General features: G+C 42.2%; 1 protein-coding gene across 3 annotated transcripts in view; it reads left to right on the top strand.

Moving 5' to 3' along the window:
* shq1 (SHQ1, H/ACA ribonucleoprotein assembly factor) overlaps positions 1-12,244 on the top strand; it is a 136,778-nt gene that overhangs the window by 74,023 nt on the left and 50,511 nt on the right. The window lies entirely within an intron of this gene.

Here is a 12,244-nt window from a genome sequence, read left to right as displayed (position 1 = left end):
GAATTGGCCATGTTAAATTACCCATAGTGTCAGGTGCATTAGTCAGGGATAAATGTGGGGTAGGGGAATGAGTCTGGGTGGGATACTCTTTGGAAGGTTGGTGTGGACTTGTTGGGCTGAAGGGACTGTTTCCATACTGTAGAGAATCTAGTCATAAAGACAACTTTGATCTGATGATTGAAGAGCACCCTCTACTGCAACAGTTTTACTTCCCACGTCAGTTGTCTTCTCAGCTTCTTTGACCATTGAATTATGTCAGGGTTGTGCTTTCTGCGCATAATATTAAAGTTGGACCAACAGCTTACCTATGTACAAACGTTTGACGTAGATGTAACATACAGAATTGTAGACAACAAGCGGATCCCAGAAAGAGGAAATCTGTGGAGAGAAAATCTACTGCCCAAGTTTCAATCCACTCCTTTCTCCTCCGCCCTTCAGTATGCTGTTTTCTTTCCCCTCCCCCACTTCACTTTAACCTTTTCTCATATTACTAGCTGATCTTACACTAAAGCATTACTTCAGTATGGCCTCACACAAAAAAATTATGGCATGTGCATGCTCAGTAGTTTTAAAATGTTTATGTGAGGGTAATTGATTCATTGATTTGCTCCAAACCTGGTGAAAGGCAAGAAGGTTAGCTGCTTCACCTCTGGCAGTAACAACTAAGCTATGCACTAGAGGAGCTTAAAAGTTAGAAGTTTTGAGTTCTCCATCCCCATGGCAGAATGGTTCCGGTTATCTGTATCGTCACTTAGTGGTATTGAGGATGAAATCTGTCTCAACATTGCCATAAGCTGTTAAAGAAAGAACTTAGAAAATGTATGATCTATAGCTCTTAAGTCCTTGAGACAACCTGCAGTATTTCATAAAAATATGAAAAGTGGGAATAGCTGTAGACCGCATGGCCTGTGGAGCCAGTTCAGGTGCGACAGGGAACTCAAAATGGACTCGTGTTCAGACTGCTAAACAAGCTACAAACTGAGTCAGTATAGTACAATGAACTACAGTCTACCATTAACAGTCAAAGTCACTTAATGATTTAATTCAATTTAACCAAGCCCCACCCTCCCCTCCCCACATCCCTTCATTTCCCCGAGAGATTACTTCAATCAAGACTGTGGTGAAATGGTAATAGCAATCCAGAATCCATTGTTCTGGATTGAAATTTGAATTTGTTTAAAACGAAGAGCTGGTCTAATGGCAACCTTGTCAATTGTCATAAGAACCCAGCTAGTTCATTAATATCCTTTTTTGGGAAAGGAAAAGTCCTGTCCTTGGCCTACTCTGTCCTACCTGCTACTCCAGATGCTCTTAACTATCCTCTGGGCAATAAATGTTAGCCGAGATAGTCATGGCCACATCTCGTGAAGGAATAAAAAAAAAACTGGGTGTAATTACTGTTCCAATGTAGACAATCTCTTTTAGTGCCAAGAATTCTGAATGATCCAACTTTGTTTTATATATATAATAACATAGCAAAATGGGAATTTGATGCTGCAAAAAGTTAGAGAACTTTGATGAAGTGACTTTGACTGTAAGTGGTGGACTGCAGTTCTGGGCCTCCTCCATCATCACTCCCTTGTGACCTGACGCCTGGAGGAAGAACACTTCATCTTCTGCTTTGAGACCCTCCAATCGCAATGGCATCAATGTAGATTTCACCAGCTTACTCATTCTCCCTTCCTCCACGCCCCCCCCCCCCCCCCCCCCCCCCCCCAGTTCCAACCTTCCTTCCCACCTATCCGCTCTACCCTCCCCTGTGACCTATCACCTTTACCCCCACCTCCATCCACCTATTGCACTCTCAGCTCCCCCCTCCCGTCCCATTTATCTCCCCACCCCTGAGGCTCCCAGCCTCATTCCTGCTCCTCAGATGCTACCTCACTGGCTGTGCTTTTCCAGCACCACACTTTTTTGTCTCTAATCTCCGGCATCTGCAGTACTCCCTTTCATCCATTGTACTATACCGTCTCTTAATTTGTAGCTTGTTTTACAGTCTGGACGCGAGTCCATGTTTATTTCCCTGTCGCACTTGGAACACAAATCTAGCAAAACCAAACTTCAAAGGGATTATCTTGCATGTGTACATGCTAAGTTGATTCTGCAGCCAGAAGTAAGGTGACTGTTTCCAACCTGTTTGTCAGCAAGAAACTAGCTTGATTCAAATTGCTGCTTGGAGCAATTTTTGTTTTTCTGACTTCACACTTTTCCTCAGATGGTGTAAAAGTGTGAATTACAGGCAAAATGATCAATGTTGTATTCTGGTTATGAATGCATAGTAGGTAAGGAAACATTTAGACTAAATAACAGGCTCTAGGTTTTGGTCTCTACACTTAAGATCAAACATATTTAATACTTACATTTATATTTGCTTCGCAAGTTATGTGATTGAAACCAGGACTCTATGTAGTTAATCACACTTTCAGCAGAGGGCAAACAGAAGCTAAATGAAGTAAGAAGGGTAAGCTGTTGCACATTGCAGTAAGAAATAGAGTTTTATTGGATAGTCAGTATCTTCCTATCCTGTCTTTAAGGCAAAGTAATCTTTACACTGACAGAAGCCATGAAGCAAAAGTATTGCATTTCCAACCATTATTTTGATATATGGTGAAAGAACTGACCAGTGACTCATAATCTGATCTCATTTCTCATTCTACAGTTCCTGTTTAAATTCATGGCACTGTTTGCAGTTTTACAGGCTAAATACCTTGCACTTGATTTTCTATTTGAATTGTCTAACCCCTAGAGTAGCATGTGTATAGATAGATAAAGATTTTTTTTCAACCCTTGTTCACTAAGGTGATCCTGAACAAACTCTGAGGTCATCAGGTCTGTGAATCAGATTCTCAAACTCAGTGATTTCCTTTTAATTTTTGTTATCTTTACTATCACTACTTCTGCATGTAGAATTGAGTAAAAATCCCCAATATCTAAAATTCTGGACAAAACCCTGAACTTTTTCAAAACTTGTAAAAAGTAAATGAAAACTTCAATGAATTCTGTGAAGAATACACAACAGACCGTGCAGAATTGAGATGGCTGCCTGGAAACATTGTTCAGCCTGGAGTTACATCTACACTCTAAGAGGGCAATCAAACAAAATTAACTTTAACTTTTACACTTTGGGCTACCCAGTGCACACAATATGGGACAAAAAAAACTGCAGATGGATGGAATCCAAGGTAGACAAGCAGGAGGCTGGAAGCCAGGCAGCATCAGGAGGTGGAGAAGTCAACTTTTTGATCCTTCAAGAAGGGTTAATACCCAAAACGTTGACTTTTCCACTACCTGATGCTGCCTAGCTTGCTGTGTTCTTCCAAACAGTATAGGGGCTGTAGACATACTGGACGTTCAACCTCAATCAAAATCCAACCACATATACTCTAATCATCGGAAAGCCAATTAACTTCAGACGAGGCCATCAGGTATAACTACAAACCAGGATCTCACCTGAGAGCCTTTTTCAACAACAAAGACTCCTGCGCAAAACGTGTCCCCCACGGGCTTTCAGCCCCAACAGGGGCAAACCAATCGCTATCCGGACAGGAGCTTCCAGACACTGTTCTATTCCGAGCCAAGCGAACCGGGCGCACTTTAAAACTGTGGTTTCCTCCGCGGTGAGCTGAAATTCCCGAGATCCCAAAGTTCCGACCTAGTGAGCCCGGATGGGAAGGCAGCTGTTGATAGTGCATGGGACTCCAAATGTAGGAAACCTGATTAAAGATTCTGTAATTAAAGCTCGCGAATAATGTATTGCATAGTATTACTGAGCTCTGTATAGTTGGGTGTCAATTTCCCTGTTTATTGCATTTGCCTATATTTCTTGTGTCATAATTAGCTTTTTGTATTGTAAATTAATGCAGAGATTCTTTTGCTCTGAAACACCTGCCTTCTTCATTTTACATTTCCTAAATATGGCCAGTGTCTGGAACCAGGGATCTGGGGGTGATTCAAACCACTTATAAACCAGAACCCTCCATGTATCCAGTAAAACACCCTTTAGCGAGTGTCCAGAGTTAATATTTTAACGGGGCTATTGTCAAAGTTTCTGCATTTCCATTGCAAAGAAAAGTTTGTAATCCAGATTTCCAGCAAACTTTTACTGCATTTTGGTGCCTTTGTGAATCAATTTGAGTGAATACAACTCCATTGATTTTTGTATTATTACTGCATATTATCAATATCTGAAGTACTTGCAGAATTCTGGTCATTGAGATGTTCAGCTCTGATGTATAACGAGAATGATGCTATGGGAATTGGAAAATTATGACACCAGCTGACTAATTTTGGGCATGTTCCATCAAGTAAAAATGAAGCTGAAGGTAATTGGTGTTTAAAGATGCTTATGGTAATAATAGTCAAAATGAATTGGAGTCTCCATTCTTGATCATGTTTCATTTGTCATCTTCATAGTCCACAGCGCCAGCAGTATTGTGGGGATGGATGGACATCTGCACTTGGCTGTAGGGAACAGAATTGTAACTTTGATCCCAGCTACAGTTAAAGGAAGGAGATGATTAAGCTGAAGAGAGTCCAGAAGGCATTTACCAATATGTTGCCATGTATGACATTCCTGATAAAAGGTTTATGCCCGAAATGTCGCCTCTCCTCCTCGAATGTTGCCTGATCTGCTGCGCTTATCTAACACCACACATTGACTCTGATCTCCAGCATCTGCAGTCCTCACTTTCTCCCTGTTGCCAAGTATGGAATATTTGAGTTCTAAAGGAAGACTGGATAGCCTGGGACTTTTTTCACTGAGGTGACCTTCCAGTAGTTTGTAAAATAATGAGGGGGTATTGAAAGGGTTAATGGTAGTTGTCTGTTCCCTAGGATGGCAGATTTCAAGGCTAGGGTGCACACTCTTAAGGTGAGAGGAGAGAGATTTACAAAAGACACAAGGGGCAATATTTTTTTAAACACATGATGGTTCGTGTGTGGGATGAACTTCCTGAGGCAGTGGTGGATATGGGTACAATTACATCGTTTAAAAGACATTTGGATAAGTATATGCATAGGAAAGGTTTGGCGGGATCGGGGCCAGAAGCAGGCAGGTGGAATGAGTTTAGTTTGGGATTATGTTTGGCAAGGACGGTTTGGACCAAAGAGGTCTAATTCTGTGCGCTGTGACTCATGACACTGAGATGGATTGGATGAATAGTGAACCCACCGACCCTGTGTGCGGCAGAACCTACTAGTAAAAGCTGTTGATGCTGTAGTTCTACTGGTGCCATCATCAGTGAAGAGGGAAATGCTATAATTGCATTTCCTCGATTGATTGATGTGTTCACATGCTCAAAAAATGTACAATCAAATTTCCCACATGAGCATTTATTGACATTTCATGATGACTCCAAGTTGCAGAATTATTAGCAGCAAGAGCTTTTCTTTTCAAACTTTTCAATGACACTCTCCTTCCTACTGTTTATTAAAAATTCAGGTCTGCCTAGAATATTACATTTTCAAACAATGACAAAAGCTTCCTGTTGAAGCTCGCGTCCTCATTTATTTCGACCAGGAAGCCTGGTGACAGCCAGTGATGGAAAGGAATGCACTTGTTGTGATACGTAAAAGAATCTATTAATGATCTCGACACATCCGTTTTAAGCATTATATAAAAATGCAAACACTAATTAATCTCTAGCATTATTTGATCGAATCAAAGGAAGTAGAATCTGTTTCTTAAGCTGCTGTTGATTAAAGCAGATAACCAGCTGAATATGTACAGGTATGATATCTGAAATGCAGCAGCTCAGGGACTGAGACTATGATGGAATTAGGAGGGTTTTTCTGGAATTTGAATTACCCTAATGAATTGAAGCTGCTGGTCGCTTAAGGGACAAACACAGTCTGTCTTGGCTAATTATCAGGGCCGTTGGTGTAACCTGTGGTTATCAGATTTAACAGCTTTATCGCCAGGAAATTTCTACCCCACTGTAATGAAGAGTGATGTTCTGCTATCTTGCTAGGTTTAAACATTCTTACTGCTCTGTGGCTTGTCTTTCAGCGATCTCTTCTCAATGTTTAGAAGGAGCCTGACCTGTTTATTTCAAGAAAAGGGCAGTGCTAACCTTTTATAAGCAGGTGCATCAGTGTAGTTATTAAAAGAAAGGTACTAAACATAATGGGCAGCTGAATTTAGGGGTCCTGCCCCCCGCCCCCCCTCGTAACAGCTGAATATTATCCTGAAGGCAAAAGATGGCTAATATTTTGTGCCATTGTTGCTTCTTCCTTTCTCCCCTTCTCTTTTTTTTTCTGTCTCCTTTCTAAAGCAAGATAGCAAACTGGAGTCTTGTGAAGTGTTTTATTCCTGAGACTACTAAAACTGCATATTATTAATAACTTGTGGCGCATGTGCAATGCACTTTGAAGGAAGCACACTCTCTCTCTGCCAAGTTGAATTATCGTTGAAGGGAAGTGGGGGTGGGTTAGTGAAGAAGTAGTCACTTAAGTTACAACTTTGATCTCTGTTTGACCTGCATTTATATTTTGTGGCTGTTTAGATAAATTTTGGCTTCCAGCTCTGTTGCTTGCACAGTGTAAAGTCAGAACTTGTGGTATTGTTTATCCTCCAAGTTCTTTCTTTCGGGCAGTTAATTGAGTACTCCTAGCTGTTAGCTTGATGTAAACATTTTATAGGTTCATGTTTCATTTGTGAGATCTTTTGAATATATTCTACCTTTAAGTTGCTACAAATGATGGTGTGAGCTTAAATTTTGCCACCTTTCTCTTCACCTCAATTCCTGTGCAAGAACGTAGAATTATAGGTGTTGATATCTTTAGCTGCTTTTATTAACTCTTAACTAGAAAAATAGTTGTTCAGTCCGTACAGATTTATCAGTATATGTTCTTCCTGTTCAATCAAAAACAAATCTAGACAGGTACAGCAAATAATCAGAAGGCATCTAGTATAAAAGTGGGGGTGGTCTTGCTGCAACTCTATTGGGCATTGATGACACTGCATCTGGACAATAAAGGTTTGGTCATTACTTGAGGAGAGATGTAATTGCTTCGGAAGTACTTCCCCGAACGTTCCTGAGGCAGATTCCGCATAAGAAAGAGTTGCCCTATGAGGGAATGTTGAACAAGTTTGCTCTGTATTCACTGGTGAATGTAAGAATGAGAGCTGATCTTATTGTCAGCTTGAGTTAACAAGATCATACCTTGCTGCTCTCACAAACAAGTAAATTTCCTTAAAGTTTATAGAGGAGAGGGGATTCGTATTGCTGTAATTGAAATCCGCTAGTTCACCAGGGCATTCTGGTCTACATTTGCATTTAACTGTACCCCATTTATCATCAGAATTACTTGGGGATTGAAGCAATAAATTAATCTTAATGAAAATAATTGAGTCTTTGTTTTGCCTTTCCCCAGTCTTGGCTTTCTTTCGGCCAGTTCATGAGCTGTAAGTCATGGCATCTGAGTGGCAGAAACTGGGTTCCTCCAGAGAGCTATTCTTTCAATCATGCCAAAACTGAGACTTGACCTCTGGAGGATACTTGAGTGTATACCAATGTACATAGATTTTCTGTCGTTTAGTGTGAATATATTGCTTTAATACCAGCTTCTGCAGACTCAAAGTTAACTCTTTCTTTCTCCACAGATGCAGCTGAGTTGTCTGTCTCTATTTCAGATTTCCTGCACCAGCAAATATTTTGTTTTTAATCTGTGATTTTGAGGTTGGCATAAGTTTTTTTTTGAATGAAATAATTTCAGAGTGAAATCTTGACATATGCATCTAATAGAGAAAATAATTGATTGTTTTCTTCCCAAAGTGAATGACCAGGAATTGGCAAAAACCCGAATGTTCCTATTTGCCCCCAATCACTGACTTTGTGAAAATTTGCTATTAACTGGTTTTGATGCTTGTGTCAAAATGAATTTTTGGTTCATCCTCTGATTTTAGACAAAACAGTCTGCATCTTGCTGATGCAGGCCTTTTCACATAACATTCTGGTGGAAATTTCCTCTGCCCTTTTGATTTGAGTACAATTTGTACTGCAATTTGCTGATAGAGCAATTTAATGACAGTGAAGGAAAGAGGGTGTCTGAGACCTTAGTGAACAATGGCATCAACAGTGTGACTTCAAAAAACCAATGAGATTTAAGGATTGTAAAAGAGGAATGACCATGAAATAGAGTGGACTTGAATCAAAATAAGCAGCGGAGGAGAAGTAGACAAGTGAAGAAAACATTGCTTGAGAGAGAAAAGGGATTTTTTTTAAAAATTAAGAATCAAACTCGAGCCACAAGAAGGGGACACAGCAGTTCAGATTGTCTCCTTGTGTGGTAAGCGAGATGAATTGACATTTCAGTAACAATTATCAGATGAGTAAAAGGTTATGTTCGGTATTAATTATAAGCTGCAACATTCTGTGGTAGATTTAATCAGCGATTCATGTAAAATTTCAGTCAGGCTTTAAAAATAACAGGGCATTTAAGCACGTAAAGCTGTTTGTGAGAGACAACTACTAGAGAATCGGAGGAAATAAACCCAGCATTTTGCAGCTTGTGATGTATCTCTGCATGCCTTGAGCTTTTGGAAAGTTAGTTATATGTATAATTGCATTGAGGTGCTGGAGGTTCTGTTATACCCCATTAAACAAAAGCTAGAGGGTTCTTGTAGCACTGTGGTAGTGTCCCTATTTCTGAGCTAGATAGACCCTGGTTCAAGCCCCAACCGCTCCAGAGGTATGTCATTGCATCTCTGAACAGGTTGATGAGAAATATCTAAACCAAAACTGAAACTAACTGACATTGTGTTCCCAGGATGACCAATTCCACCTCAGAAAAGTCCCAGATGGCCGCCTCCTTTCACGATCACAACTTCCCTTCCCCCATGGTTGATGATTCTCTCCAGCGCGTCTCCACCATTTCACACCCCACCACCCTTGAACCCCCACCCCACCCAACGCAACAAGGACAGAACCACCCTGGTCCTCTCACCTTCCACCTCACCAACCTCCGCATACATCACATCATCCTCTGGCATTTCCACCACCTCCAAAGCAGACCCCACCACCAGAGATATATATCCCTCCCCACTCCAATTAGTGTTCCAGAAAATCCATTCCCTCCACGACTCCTTCATCAGGTCTATGTCCCCCCAACAGCTCTCACCCCACTCCTGCCACTGTAGGAAGTGCAAAACCAGCAGCCACAACACTCCCCTCCCCTCAATCCAAGGGATCCTTCCACATCTGTCAGAAATTTATCTGCACCTCTACCAATGTCATCCAATGCATCCGTTGCACCCGATGTGGTGTCCTATACAGCGGGGAGACAGCATGCCTCCTTGCGAATCGTTTCAGAGAACATCTCTGGGACACTCGCACCCAGCAACCCCACTGCCCTGTGGCTGAACACTTCAACTCCCCCTCTCACTCCCATCAAGGACATACAGGTCCTGGCCGCCTCCACTGCCAAACCATTACCACCTGATGCCTGGAGGAAGAACACCTCATATTCCGCCTTGGGACCCTGCAACATCATGGGATAAACGTGGATTTCAACAGCTTCTTCATTCCCCCCCCCTCCCCCCCACATTATCCCAGTCCCAAGCCTCCAACTCTGCACCGCCCTCTGGACCCGTTGGTCACTCCCCCCTCTGACCAAGCACCATCTCCCTCACCTTCACCCACCTATCGCCTTCCCAGCTACCTGCACCCAACCCCACCCCCCCTCCCATTTATCTCTCTGCCCCAACCCACAAACCTCATTCTTGACGAAGGGTTTATGCCCGAAACGTCAACTCTCCTCAGATGCTGCCTGACCTGCTGTGCTTTTCCAACAACACGCTCTTGACTCACATCTCCAGCATCTGCAGTCCTCACGATCTCCTAACTGAAATTGTGGTTGATTTAGAAAGTACACGTTTTCACGTGCCAGTCCTTTTGTAAAAGCTTAGAGAATGAAAGAACTTAAATCATTTTTGTGACTTGTCACGTTTGCAAGATGTACACATTACAATGATTGACTTGTTTAAAGTGAGATCGCTTGTCCAGTTTTTTTTAATGTATGATCCCACACACAGCAGATGGACCAGATATATTGCTTTGCAAATGTTGAAAGTTGGAATGTGGCCAGGACTCCAGGATAAGTGCCTTATTCAAGCATGGCCTTATAGTCTTGTATTTCCTTATGAACTAGTAACTGGATGGGTTCTCTGTTAAATGTTTCATCCACTAGTGACACTCCATTTGTACAGCACTAATGAATCAAACTAGTTTAGATGATTAGGTCTGGTGGAACTTGAAACAGCAAGAGACTGCCATCAGTTGAGGATAAATAACACTAATGAAGAGATTCAGCAAAAGACCAGGGCTGGAAAATAACTGGAATGAATTTCAATGTTTAGAAACTATGGTTTGTTTCCCTTATTCCCTATTCTTAAGATGATGATGTGTCATAACATCTGAAGGGAAAATATCCTTAATGGAAACAAAAAATAAAATGCCACAAAAGTTAATTCAGAAGGAATATTGCAGAGTCATTTTGCTGGTGTAGTTATGAAGTCGGAGAGTGCGAAAAGTGACCCTTACAGGTGTGACAGTCCACTGGAGATTCTTCAATACGTTGTCCAATTGATCTTTTTATTGATTGGGCTACCCTGACACCATCCATATGTGTACTTCTGAATGGAGTAGTTGAGTGTGTCTTTCTCGGTACAAAGTGGCTTGACGCAAATAAGACCATAAGACATAGGAGTGGAAGTAAGGCCATTCGGCCCATCGAGTCCACTCCGCCATTCAATCATGGCTGATGCGCATTTCAGCTCCACTTACCAGCGTTCTCCCCGTAACCCTTAATTCCTCTAGACAACAAGAATCTATCAATCTCGGCCTTGAAGACATTTAGCGTCCCGGCTTCCACTGCATTCCGTGGCAATGAATTCCACAGGCCCACCACTCTCTGGCTGAAGAAATGTCTCCGCATTTCTGTTCTGAAATGACCCCCTCTAATTCTAAGGCTGTGTCCACGGGTCCTAGTCTCCTCGTCTAACGGAAACAATTTCCTAGCATCCACCTTTTCCAAGCCATGTATTATTTTGTACGTCTCTATTAAGTCTCCCCTTAATCTTCTAAACTCCAACGAATACAATCCCAGTATCCTCAGCCGTTCCTCATATGCTAGACCTGTTATTCCAGGGATCATCCGTGTGAATCTCCGCTGGACACGTTCCAGTGCCAGTATGTCCTTCCTGAGGTGTGGGGACCAAAACTGGACACAGTACTCCAAATGGGGCCTAACCAGACCTTTATAAAGTCTTAGTAGTACATCTCTGCTTTTATATTCCAACCCTCTTGAGATAAGAGACAACATTGCATTCGCTTTCTTAATCACAGACTCAAACTGCATGTTTACCTTTAGAGAATCCTCGACTAGCACTCCCAGATCCCTTTGTGCTTTGGCTTTATTAATTTTCTCACCATTTAGAAAGTAGTCCATGCTTTTATTCTTTTTGCCAAAGTGCAAGACCTCGCACTTGCTCACGTTAAATTCCATCAGCCATTTCCTGGACCACTCTCCCAACCTGTCTAGATCCTTCTGTAGCCTCCCCACTTCCTCAGTACTACCTGCCTGTCCTCCTAACTTCGTATCATCGGCAAACTTCGCTAGAATGCCCCCGGTTCCCTCATCCAAATCATTAATATATAATGCAAACAGCTGTGGCCCCAGCACCGAACCCTGCGGGACACCGCTCGTCACCGGCTGCCATTCTGAAAAAGAACCTTTTATCCCAACTCTCTGCCTTCTGTCAGACAGCCAATCCTCAATCCATCCCAGTAGCTCACCTCGAACACCACGGGCCCTCACCTTGCTCAGCAGCCTCCCGTGTGGCACCTTATCAAAGGCCTTTTGAAAGTCTAGATAGACCACATCCACTGGGTTTCCCTGGTCTAACCTACTTGTTACCTCTTCAAAAAATTCCAGCAGGTTTGTCAGGCATGACCTCCCTTTACTAAAGCCATGTTGACTTGTTTTAATCAGACTCTGCTCTTCCAAGAATTTAGAAACCTCATCCTTAATGATGGATTCTAGAATTTTACCAACAACCGAGGTTAAGGTGATTGGCCTATAATTTTCCATCTTTTGCCTTGATCCTTTCTTGAACAAGGGGGTGACAACAGCCATCTTCCAATCATCCGGGACCTTTCCTGACTCCAGTGACTCTTGAAAGATCACAACCAATGCCTCTGCTATTTCCTCAGCCACCTCTCTCAGAACTCTAGGGTGTATCCCA

The sequence above is a fragment of the Chiloscyllium punctatum genome, chromosome 12 (genome assembly GCF_047496795.1).
Source record: "Chiloscyllium punctatum isolate Juve2018m chromosome 12, sChiPun1.3, whole genome shotgun sequence".
NCBI classification, from domain to species: Eukaryota; Metazoa; Chordata; class Chondrichthyes; order Orectolobiformes; family Hemiscylliidae; genus Chiloscyllium; species Chiloscyllium punctatum.
The sequence above is the reverse complement of the archived record's forward strand: the minus strand, read 5'-3'. Positions and strand labels throughout refer to the sequence as shown.